The sequence below is a fragment of the Marmota flaviventris genome, chromosome X (genome assembly GCF_047511675.1).
Source record: "Marmota flaviventris isolate mMarFla1 chromosome X, mMarFla1.hap1, whole genome shotgun sequence".
NCBI lineage: Eukaryota > Metazoa > Chordata > Mammalia > Rodentia > Sciuridae > Marmota > Marmota flaviventris.
The window spans coordinates 127473174-127485986 of NC_092518.1; positions in this window are offsets into that span (position 1 = coordinate 127473174).

Sequence of the window (12813 nt, forward strand, 5' to 3'; positions counted from 1 at the left end):
ATGGTAGGAGACCCTCAATGTTACACAAAATTACATATAAGAGGTTGTGAGGGGAAAGGGGGGAAAAACAAGGGAGAGAATTGAACAACAGCAGATGAGGTAGAGAGGGAAGATGGGAGGGGAGGGGGGATAGTAGGGGATAGGAAAGGTAGCAGAATACAACAGTCACTAATATGGCATTATGTAAAAATGTGGATGTGTAACCGATGTGATTCTGCAATTTGTATTTGGGGTAAAAATGGGAGTTCATAACCCACTTGAATCAAATGTATGAAAGATGATATGTCATGAGCTTTGTAATGTTTTGAACAACCAATAAAAAAAAAAGATTCTAGAACAAAATAAATAATACTTAATGCACAGTGGGGAAACCTGCAAAGGTGACAATGAGAGAGACACTAGAGGAATAAGAATCAAATCGGAAAATGTAGCATCATGTAAGATATTAATATTTTAAAGAAAGGGTGGTTTTAGATTACTCAACTTCTATAAAGGTCTAAACTAAGACAAAAATGAAGCCTGTTTTCCAGATTTAATAATTAGGATGAGTTTGGTAGACATGGCAAGTATAATTTTAATGTGGAGTTGAAGTCAAAGCCAAATTTACAGGATGATAGATTGCATAGGAATTGAAGAGATATAGAAAGAAGATATAGGTCAGTTTTCAAGAGTTTTTATGGGAAAACAATTTGAAGAAACAATAATATAAATTGAGAATGATGCAGGTTTCAAAATCATAGTATGGATACTGCATCTCCAGTATTTGTAACAAGATTACATTTTCCTACCTTAAAATTGAAATTTCCTAACTGAAAGTCATCATTTTGTGTAGTGAGATTATTGTACATACTGGAAAATTAAGGGAATATAGCAAGAACCTGCGTTGAATTTTATACTTGGTTTCACTGGAGGTGATGCATTTATTCAATCTAGATATTTGAGCACACCCCATATTCCAAGTACTGTGCCTGCTACTGATGAACCTGGAGAAGCCAAAGACAGTGTCCTCACTTTCATAAGTTCAAAGGCTGAGTGGTTCATACAGTTGTGTATCAGAGGTCATGGTTTCCATATACACCATATTTACTCACTATATTTAAACATGCTGGGCTTCAGTTCTGGCTAGTTGGAAGACAAAGCCAGAAGTCTACACACATTGATTTTAAGGTTATGAAATCCTGACAATATCTGGAGTACAGTCTAGTGCTTGTCTTAATTTTGATTCTCTAGCATATTTCAGTAAATTGATTTCTTAGCCTTAGTTTACAGAAGGTTTTAAGAAACTGAAGAAGCGATTAACAGAAGAACACAAGAACATTGAGGACTCTAGAAACTGTGGAACACTCTCTAACATGTCAGCAGTAATGGTGATCAATGGGAGAAAATCCAGAGTTGTCACATGCTAACTATGATATAGTAGCAGAGGTTTCATTTACAAGTACCCATGAACTACTCCACTGGTTCTTTCAGTTATATTTGAGGATAAAGAGTTTTTAGAGATCTGGGATTAGAATGTGCAGGATATAAGAGAACAAACCAACAAAACATGTTATTCTTATTATCTTAATTCCACTTGCATATAACCCCAGAAACAAGTTTCACAGATGTAAAAAAGTAACTACACAGCAAAGTAGAATCAAATAGACATTAGCAGGAGGTGCAAAGTAACTATGACAGTAAATAAAATGCATGATGTTATGTGGCATTTGCCTATATTGCAGGGATATAATTAATCCTTAAATTCTCATGATTCAGGTATAAAACATTGTACACAATTGGTGCCATGAAAATCTTTGCTACAGGAAGCAATTTTGGAGTATGGAACACTAGAATATATCTTCCCCAAATAGGAAGGATTGTTGACCTGAAGGTAATTAAGAAGCAGATACTACAAAGTTCTATGTCCTCCCTCTATTTGCCCAAAAGAGACATATACATTTACAAAGAACAAGGTACTTGCTCTGTCAACTAGCAAAAAGAACAAAGGCTAAAGGTTGAAGACAACTTCATATGACAGTTATTTGCATTTCCACAATTTGCAATACCTAAACACTCAAAATCCTATTCCATTGCCCTGTCACTTCAAAAATTCACTATTCTTTGATGAAGATGGTATGTAAACTGGATTTTGAAGCCATTTCCTTGAGAACTACTTATTCCCTGGGTGTCTCCCATGAATTTATGAAATACACATGTGAATACACTTCTGCTTTTTTTAGTCTTGCTAATCTATCTTTTGTTACATGGGTCCATTTCAACTAGAAATTTGTGAGTTGAAGAAAAAATTTTTTCTTCCCCTATAGGAGTAAATTGAATTAACCCAGAACAATGATATCAACGGGTTAATTTGGGAATGCTTTCTGACAAACACTTCAAGCACTGAAAGGATGTACTGTCCTAAGAAGACACCAGGAGGAGAGAAAGCAATGGATTGATTGTAACTGGGATGTGAGAAGCAAAAGGAAGCACTGCAGCTTGATAAGGCCCCTGAATACAATTTGAATTTATCTCAGAAAACTGCTACTTGACCTTAACATTTTAGAGCCTAAAAATATTTTTATATTTTTAACCTTTTCCTAGATTCCATTCATCTTTAAATCATGTCAAAATCATACTCATTTCTATTTGCATTTGTATTCCCTGGATAAAGTTCGATTCATAACACAGAATAAGAATCAGGACAAGTAATATTTAGAATATGAGTTTTGTATTTTCAAAGAGACTTATAGTTTTCAATTTAGAAAGTGTTCCTATGAGATGTTCATTTTTTACCTGATTTCCATTTATATTGGAGTTAAACTATTTTTCCTAATTCAGGTGAAAAATATTTAAGAGAATTTCCCTGCTCTTAATTTATTTTTTTCCTGAATCATGTATTTCGAATGTACATGGAGGGATAATACAGACCTGAATTTTCAAAAAACATCAATAACCTTATTAAGTATTTAATTTATAAATGCCTATTTTGAAAGATATTTTAAAATATTCAAGTACCTATTTATAGCAGCTCAAAAGATCAGCTATTTGAATAGGGAGATTTTTTAAAAATTTGATTTATTCATCTTTTTTCCTTTTTTAGTTATTCTTTTAGAATAATAGTTGGGGAAGTTTTTATCATCTTGTATAAGAATGCCCATATAGTTTCTTTTGAATTTATTTTCATAATAGAAATATTTAACTTGGTTATAAATTTGGAATTATACATTATTTTTCAGAAGTGCAACCCAATGCTTTACCATTATTTTATAAATAAACATTTCAACATATAAAAGCAAAGCAAAGAAACAAGCCAGCTCAAAGCGCCAATATTTTTTTGAAAGCTAACAAAAACACTTGAAATAAATTAACTTTTGCAGTCCCTTTCACATATATTTGAAAATTTAAACTCAATTCATTTTCCATTGTTATTATAACTTTGTTTTATTTACTTTGGCTCTAGTAATGATTTTTCATTTTGATAGTTTTATAGAACCAGCTGTTCTTGTATAGAAGGTGGGATTATAATCTTATGCTTCACTCTAAATGGAAAGCTTAATAACTATACATCTAAAGAAATATTGGCTGATAATTTCCAGAAGCTTGGTAACTTTAATTTACACATTTACATAATATTTTTATCCTATCTCTTACTAAAAATCTGTTTCCAAGACATTTTTCCAACAAAAATATTTACTATTGGGGCTGGAGTTGTGGCTCAGTGGTAGAGTGCTCGCCTAGCATGGGCAAGGCCCTGGGTTCAATCCTCAGCTCCACATAAAAATAAATCAATTAATTAAAGATATTGTGTTCAACTACAACTAAAAAGTATATATCTAAAAAAAATATTTACTACTGGCACTGTCACTAGAGCATTTTAAATTGAGATGTACAAATAGTACAAGCAAATGACTCTTGTAGAAATCTGCAACTAAACATGAAATCAGTGTCAGTTCTATAATAAGGTTTGGATACTACTCTGTTAGTCATAAAATGATATTATAATCACAACTGTGGATGAAAAATGCAAGTACCTTAAGTCTCATGTAACCTCAAATAAGAGTGGGAAGAAACAAATTGCTAACTAAAATGCACTTAAGTTTATTGGGGTAGAGGGTAATGTTGCCAAACCTTCATGACAATTTTCCTGTTAGCAGAGATTCATGAGAACACCCTTCAATGGTCCTTGTAAGCTTCAATACAGTGAGGGTCAGGGAGCCCTAATTGATTTGAAAGCTGGTTTACATTAAAGCTGTAATACAATGGCAAGCTTTTCAAGCATTTACTGAAAGCCTTCCTTCCTGTGTACTTGAAACTGGACATACTTTCCCTGCTCTTAATTTCAGTCATATTTTCCTTAAGTGGGAAAAAGCACCCTATCTTTCAAGTGATATAAGGAAGATGCAGTTGGAAACAATGTCCAAGATAGACAGTAAAAGGATTTCTCATGAACCCTTTTGAATCTCGATTCCTATCTTTCACAGGCTGAGCCACAGGTAGAGGATGGCTCTTGACATTTTTAAAATGTTGTGAGGCCCCTAATCCTTGTTTACCCACTCCTATAAATCTACTAGGATAGCAGGAAGAAATATGAACATATAGCCAAGCACAGAAAGTTTTAAAAAAAAAAATATCAATTAAGTGAACCTTTATATAGTATTAGATACAAGATATTTCCCCTTTTGGCCTAGTTTTGAGCTTTGCAATTGGGGCTGTGAGCTTTGTATTGTCACTTCTATTTAATCCCTTCATGAATCTTTCACCAGAAATGAACTCGTTTTAAGATGAAGTGGTGAATTAATGTTGTTATATAATCCAACAAAGACATCTAATTTGAGAGTATGTCAATTAGAATGTGGCAGGGCCTCTGGCCCTTTGAATCAAAATATCAATCTGCTGTTGTATAATTTTTTTTGTCCTCACATGCCTTTCACTGAAAAGACTCTATTGTTAACTCCCTTTATATCAGAGGTCAACATGTTGTGCTCTACAATTTTCATACAGCAAAATTAAAGGCAAAATGAGAGTTTAGTTCTGGAATCCCAATCATGGACCCGTAGATGCCCACGAGTGGGCTGTTGTTTCCTGTGAGACCAACAAGCTGATATATACAGCAGTGGTAAATAACATCCATGAGCTTGATGCTAATTGGAGCTTTTTAAAATGTACTACAGGACATGTACCAAAGCTACTGAGGTAAGCATGGGGTTTTCTATGGGACTGAAGTTGTCTAAAAATAAATTTTAAATTGGAAAGTGTGACCACATCAAAATCAATATTTGCAAAAGTGGTTTAAAAAATTACTGTACCAACTTTTTTTGTGCTAGTTTCTCAGTATGATATGTGGTTGGTTTTCTGATTGAAATAACCAAGTAATAGTGTATGTTATAGATTGATATTTGAAATTAGTCATCTCAATATAGGGCCCTGATTAAAGAACCTCTTCTGCAGCTAGAATGAAGGTAGACATGGGTGTCTGTATATATAAAGATAGGGGGAACAAAGTCTAATGAGCAAAGTAGAACAAGGCAATTCCTGCATCCTACTCTCATGGAGAGGGGTTCTTATGCAAGAGGAAAGACATACCATTCTCAAAAGACCCTGTTATCACATTAGTGTCAGTTCCCTACTACCATTAGGATATTATTAAAACAATCTTAACTTTCCTTTGCTATCCATGTTGGCATGGATATGCTTTTCCTCAAAGGATAAAGTACAGAAAATTATTACTAAATAATAAGTCTTAGAAGCAATCAGAGAAATCAGGTGCATTACAGCCATGTGAATAGGGATACCAAAGGAAGTTGCCTTTTCAAGAAAACTAATGACGGTCAGAGCCTATTGGGAAAAGATCTTCAACATACCTGAGCAAATAAACTGTTAACTTAGACTTTATTTCCACTACATATATCTTTAACCAATGATGGTAAAGAAAAGCATTCTAAGAAAGAGAAAAGTTTAGACAATTTATCGTGAACATAGTAATGCCTCAAGAAATGGTGAGATACAATTCTCAGGTTGAAAAATAATGCTGTTAGATAAAATTCTAGTTCTGTGGATGAAATAAATAGCAATACAAAATGCACATGTGTAGGTAAATAAACAACTTTAAGAATTTGCCAAATATGTTAAATATTTACTGTATTAAGCAAAAATACAAAAATATTCTCTCAATTTCACAGCACATGTGGAAATAAAACATAGAATAGCAAAAACACAGAGGATAGAAAGAAGTGTAAATGCAATTACTATATTTCCGCTATTGTTCTTGAAGGATTTTTTTTTGGTGTGTGCCACCATGCCTGACTTGAAGAGATTTTTAAGCAAAGTATGATAACTTAAAAGTACACAGGTAAATGGATGTAGTTGGAGAATATAATGCTAAGTGAAGTAGGCCAATCCCCCCCAAACAAATGCTGAATGTTTCCTCTGATATGTGAATGCTGATCCATAATGGGGATGGGTGGGTGGGGAGCATGGGAGGAATGGAGGAACTCTAGATAGGGCAAATGGGAGAGATGGGAAGGGAGAGGGAAGGGGGTTAGGAAAGATGGTGGAATGCAATGGACATCATTACTCTAAGTACATATATGAAGACGCGAATGTTGAGATTCTACGTTTTGTACAACCTGAGATATGTGAAATTGTGCTGTATATGTGTAATATGAATTCAAATGCATTCTACTGTCCTGTATAACAAATTAAAATAAATTTTCAAAAATGGAAAAATGCACATTGAAATTCATAGAACAACCAATAAAATAAAATTAACAGGAACATCTAAGAAGTTCTAAGAGCAGATAAAATGAAATAATAACAAAACAAAGAGCTGGACATGGTGGTACACACCTGTAATCCCAGTGGCTTGGGAGGCTAAGGCAGGAGGATTTCAAGTTCAAAGCCAGCCTCAGCAATGGCGAGGCACTAAGCAACTCAGTGAAACCCTGTCTCTAAATGAAATACAAAATAGGGCTGGGGATATGGCTCAGTGGTTGAGTGCCCCTGAGTTTAATCCCTGGTACCTGCCCCTTGCCAAAAAAAAGAATTCATCCAAAAACAGGCAGCAAACAAAGGATCAAAGGAACAACAGATTCAATCAGAATAAGAGTGGGAAGAAACAAATTGCTAACTAAAATCCACTTAAGTTTATTGGGGTAGAGGATAATGTTGCCAAACCTTCATGACAATTTTCTAATTGTAAAATTAGAAAGAAAATCGCAATAAATGGCATAATTTAATTTAAATTATAAATTTAGAAATTTTATAAATAAAAATGAACTAAACAATCTTATAAGATGTAGATGTTCAACTTGATAAAATATTAAATTATATTACAAAAACAATCTAAATATAAATGCACAGTAAGGTTGAAAATAAGGGTGTATAAATATTATTTCATGTAAATTTCAAGATGATGACTATTTCAAAAGTGTACTCTGATTGCAACCAAGTTATAGTAAATATCAATTACAGTGAATATTGAGGAAATCCCACTTGAAGAAAAGTGTGAAAGATGATATATCAAGAACTATGTAATGTTTTGAACAACCAACAATAAAAAAAAATAAAATAAAAAAAAAATAAATAAAAATTATAAGCATACTTCTGAACAAACATGAGTCAAAGAATACACAAAAAAGTTGCAAATGAATGGTAACAAGATGAAGTATATGAAAATTTGGGATACAGCTAAAGCAGTAGTTCTGAGATAATAATTTAAATAACTTCAAATGAGTATATTAGAAAAGAATAAAAGTTATAATATCTATGACTTATTCTTCCCATTTGAAAGACCTAGCTTTGAAAGCCATACCCCAAGGGGAGTTCACACACACTCACAGATTCTCCTTTCAAACTTTCTTGAGAAAGGATGGAGACATGACAGAGATAACAAAAACCTCCTTTGTGGTGCAGGCCAGAGAAGATAGCAGGTGTGAGGCTCCTTATGATTCCTCTTCCCCTGTAACTCTATGGAACAAAGGTTTCAAATCACTAGGGAAACTGCGATATTCCCTGTTACTCTCAGGCACAGATGAAGACTAATTGAAGCTGCAAGACGGGAACAGAAAAAAAAAAAAAAAAAAGAAAGAAAAAAACCTACACCTAGGGGAAAGGCAGGGACATTTCCTTGGCCCAGTATAATAGACAATCTACTGCTGGTGAAGTAATAGGATTGATAAGAAGGATGTACAGAAGGATCAAGGGAGACACTGGACCTGCCTAAAACTGAGACGGATCTGCAACAATAAAGAACACACTCTGTCCTCTATCAGGAGCCTTGGCAGCTTGAAGTAACAAGTAATAACACTCTTCTAGGAGAAAGTGAAGAGAAATTTGCAGCTGAACATGGAATAGACATTAAAAAAAAGGAAAACAAAAAGTGAAATAGGAAAGCAGCTTGCACCTTAAATATTTTATATTTAAATAGCCCTAGAAAATTTTGAAGACTCAACAATAAAACTCTGCTCACCTCAACTACACAGTAATTCACAATGAAGGCGAGGAAAAATAAAAATATGCATGTTACCGGATATGCATATTATGTTCCTTAGTTTCTACTGTCCTGAACAAAATGTGCAACATTTATTCAAAATTATGAAAATAAGTTAAAATAAAACAATTGGTACAAGTACTCTGGAAAGCAGTATGGAGATTCCTCAAAAAATTAGTAATGGGGGACTGGGGTTGTAGCTCACTGGTAGAGTACTCGCCTAGCATGTGTGAGGCACTGGTTTAGATTCTAAGCACCACATATAAATAAATAAACAAAGGTATTTTGTCCATCTATAACTAAAAATATTTTTAAATCTAAGAATGAAATCACCATTTGACCCAGTTATCCCACTCTTCAGTATATATTGAAAGGATTTAACATCAGCATACCACAGTGACACAGCCATCATCATTCTTTATAGCACAATAGCTAAGATGTGGAGCCAACCTTGGTTCACTAAGTGAAATAACTTAATCCACAAAAACTAAAGGTTTAATATTCTCTTTGATATTTGGATGCTAAACCACAATAAGGTGCATGGGAGAATAGAAGTTTATTGAATTATACAAAGGGGAATAAAAGGAAGGGAGGGGAAATGGGAAAAGGAAAAACAGTGGAATAAATCAGACATAAATTTCCTATGTAGACATATGAACACACAACCAGTGTAACTCCACATTATGTACATCCACAAGACTGGGACCTAAATAGAATAAAATATACTCCATGTTTGTATAAGTATGTCAAAATAGACTCTACCATCATGTATAAATAAAAAGAACAAACAAAAATTTAAAAACAGGATCAATGAAATAAGAAATTAACAGCCGTAAAATAGATATGATTCAGTTGTTGAATCTGTCAAATTGGAAAGTTAATAATTAAGTATCTGATTAACATCAATATGTTAAAAAAATGAACTAGTGAAAAGATGAACTATATGAATCATTATATGGGAGATTATAATAGAGATATGGAAAGTATAAGAAGTAATCAATTGTAAATAGTCAATATACAAAATATAAAGAAACTCATATAACTCAATAGAAATAATAATAATAATAAGTCCAAAGGACCTTAATGGACAGTTTTCCTAAGAAAACATAAAATGGCCAACAGGTATATGAATAGGTTCTTGATATCACTAGTTATAAAAGAAATGCAAATCAAACCAACAAAGAAATTTTATCTCATGCCTATTAAGATGGCTATTATGGGAGAAGTGGAGAGAAAGGGAATATACTGGGAATTGAAACATAAAATACTATATTATATGCATCTATGAGTATGTCAAAATGAACCCCACTATTATACAACTATAATGCACTATTTTTTAAAAAATTATAAAAAAATTTTTAAAATGACAAAAGGTAACAAGTGTAAGTAAGGGTGTAGGAAAAAGGAAGCTCTTGCACACTATTGGAGGGGATGTAGTACACCCATGTGAAAAATACTATGGAAGTTTCTAAAGGAATATAAAAAAGAACCACCATATGACTCAATAATTCTGCTTCTGGATATGTACAAAAAGGAAATAAAATAAGTATGTTGAAGAGTTATCTATGCTCCCCTGTTCACTGCAGTGTTATTTATAATTGGCAAGATAAGAAATCAACCTAAGTGTCCATCACCATATGAATGGGTAAGGAACCTATCATATGTATATACAAATGCAATATTATTCATCATTTTTGGAAAAGGACTCTAGCCAGGTATGGTGGTGCACACCTGTAATCCCAATGGCTCAGAAGCCTGAGGCAGAGGGATTGCGAGTTTTCTGCCAGCCTCAGCAACTTAGCAAGACCCTAAGCAACTTAGTGAGACACTGTCTCAAAATAAAAAAAAAAAAAAGGTCTGGGAACATAGTTCAGTTGGAAAGCACCTCTGGGTTTCATCCCCTGTATCCCCTTTCATAAAAAAAGGACTCTAAAAATGTAGCTCAGTGATATATCATGTGGTTAGGAAGGAAGCAAGGAAAGAAAGAAAGAAACATTGCCATCAGTGACAACATGAATAAATCTGGAGGACTGGGGGACATTATGCTAAGTCAAATAAACCAAACATAGAAATACAGATACACGTGATGTCTCTTATATATGAAAATTGAAAAAAAAATAAGTGGAATGTACAGACATAGGGAATAAAATGTGATTATGGGGAGGGGATAGGAAATAGGTGCAGTTCAAAGAATACCAAGTAGCAGGTAAATAAAATGAACAAATTAGGAGCTAATCTATAAAAATACTGTAGTGAACTTGGAGTTTTTCTTAAAACAGTAGATCTTAGGTGATCTTACCACAAAATATGGGTAACTATGTGAGATCATGAATGTTAATTTCCTGACTATGTTGACTTTTTAACTAGGTATATGTATATCAAAATATAATTTTGTGTACTCTAAATATATATAATATATAAGGAAAATAATTAAGTCGAAATGGAGGGTAAAAAAGCACAATAAAATAGATGAAAATCTCTGAAAAGGTAAGTGGTAGAATTAATGATGGTAATGAAAGAATCAGTGAACTTGATGATAGGGCAACAGAAATTACCAAGAAGTAAATACAGAAAGGGAAAAAAATAGTGAGAAAAAAGAGAACAAAACAAAGTAACCAAAAACTGTGAAAAATAGTCAATGGACTGAAATATATGTGATTTGTATCTCATAAGGAGAGAATAATTATGGAACAGGACAGAAGAAACAAATGAAGAGAAAATGAGGAATTGCCAAATCTGATAGAACAAAAAGTATCCAAGAAGTTCAGAGAATACAAAAATCAAGTACAACAAGACATAGCAAACTGCTAAGAAACAAATGACAAAACTAAAGTGTTCACTGGATATAAAACAAACACTATGACATTTGAAAGAATTGAGTAATATAGTTTCTCTGACCAAATCAGAATTAAAGTAGAATGGATAACAGGACAAATATTCAAATATTTGGATATTAAATAAGTAACTGTGGACCAAAGAGAAAATTAAAAATAAAGTAGAAAATATTTTAACTTAAATGAAAATCAAAACATCAAATTATGCAGAGGCAACTAAAGGTCTTAAATGGTTTTTTTTTCTGCCATGAGAATTGAACCTAGGGACACTCTACCACTGAGTTATATTCCTCAGACTTTTCTTTTTTGATTTTTAATTTTTATTTTGAGACAGTGTCTTGCTAAGATGGTCAGGTTGACTTCAAACTTGAAATCCTCATCTCTCAGCCTCCCAACTCGCTGGTATTACAGGCATATGCCAATATGCCTGGCCTTAAATGGAATTTTTAAGTATAAACACTTATATTAGAAGGTAAGGAATGTCTTGGGGCTGGGGCTATAGCTCAGTGGTACAGCACTTGTCTAGCACATGTGACACACTAGGTTTGACTATTAGCACCATATAAAAGTAAATAAAATAAAGGTATTGTGTTAATCTACAACTAAAAATATGAAAAAAAGAAAGTAAGAAATGTCTTAAATCAATTATGTAAGTTTTCAATTTAATACAAAAATACATTAAATTTAAAACCAAAGAAAGCAGACAAATGGAAATGATAAAAAGTAGAGGTAAACAAATTGAAAACAAAATAATATACAGAAAAAAACAATGAAAACTAAAAGCAGATACTTTGAGAAACAATAAAATTTATAAATCTTTATTCATATAAACTAAGGAAAAAAGTCAATACACGTTACAAAAATTAAAAATGAAATATGGTACACTGTAGGCCATGCATACTATAAATAGAATAGAATTTCCTCAGTTTGTCCAAAATTTATGTACAATTAACATTGAACTAATTATGAAAAATTAAACCCTTTTACTTTAAGTTAAAAACATGACAAGGAAGTCTTTTTTTCACGTATTTGTGCAAACTACTACTATCAATCTATAAAATAGAAAATAAAAGTCTTAGGGCTGGGGTTGTGGTTCAGAGGTAGAGAGCTCACCTAGCACGTACGAGGCCCTGGGTTCGATCCGCAGCAACACATAAAAATAAATAAATAAATAAAGGTATTGTGCACAACTAAAAAATAAATATTTAAAAAAAAAGAAAATGAAAACTTAAAGAATGGTAGAAGTAAATCTCTCGTCACTCCTAGAAAAAAAAAAAAAAAGAATTTAAAACACACTGGTGTTTAATTTAGCAAATTGGCACAATGTAGAGTCAATATGAAGTTTTTATTTTTACTTCTATGTATTAGCAACAAACATTTGGAACATGAAACTAATATCATTACCATGTATAAATAAAAAGAACAAATAAAAATATCAAATACCTATGTCTAGTGAAGAATGTATGTTAGTACAGTACAAACTACACAATATTGCTAAGCGACATTAAATAA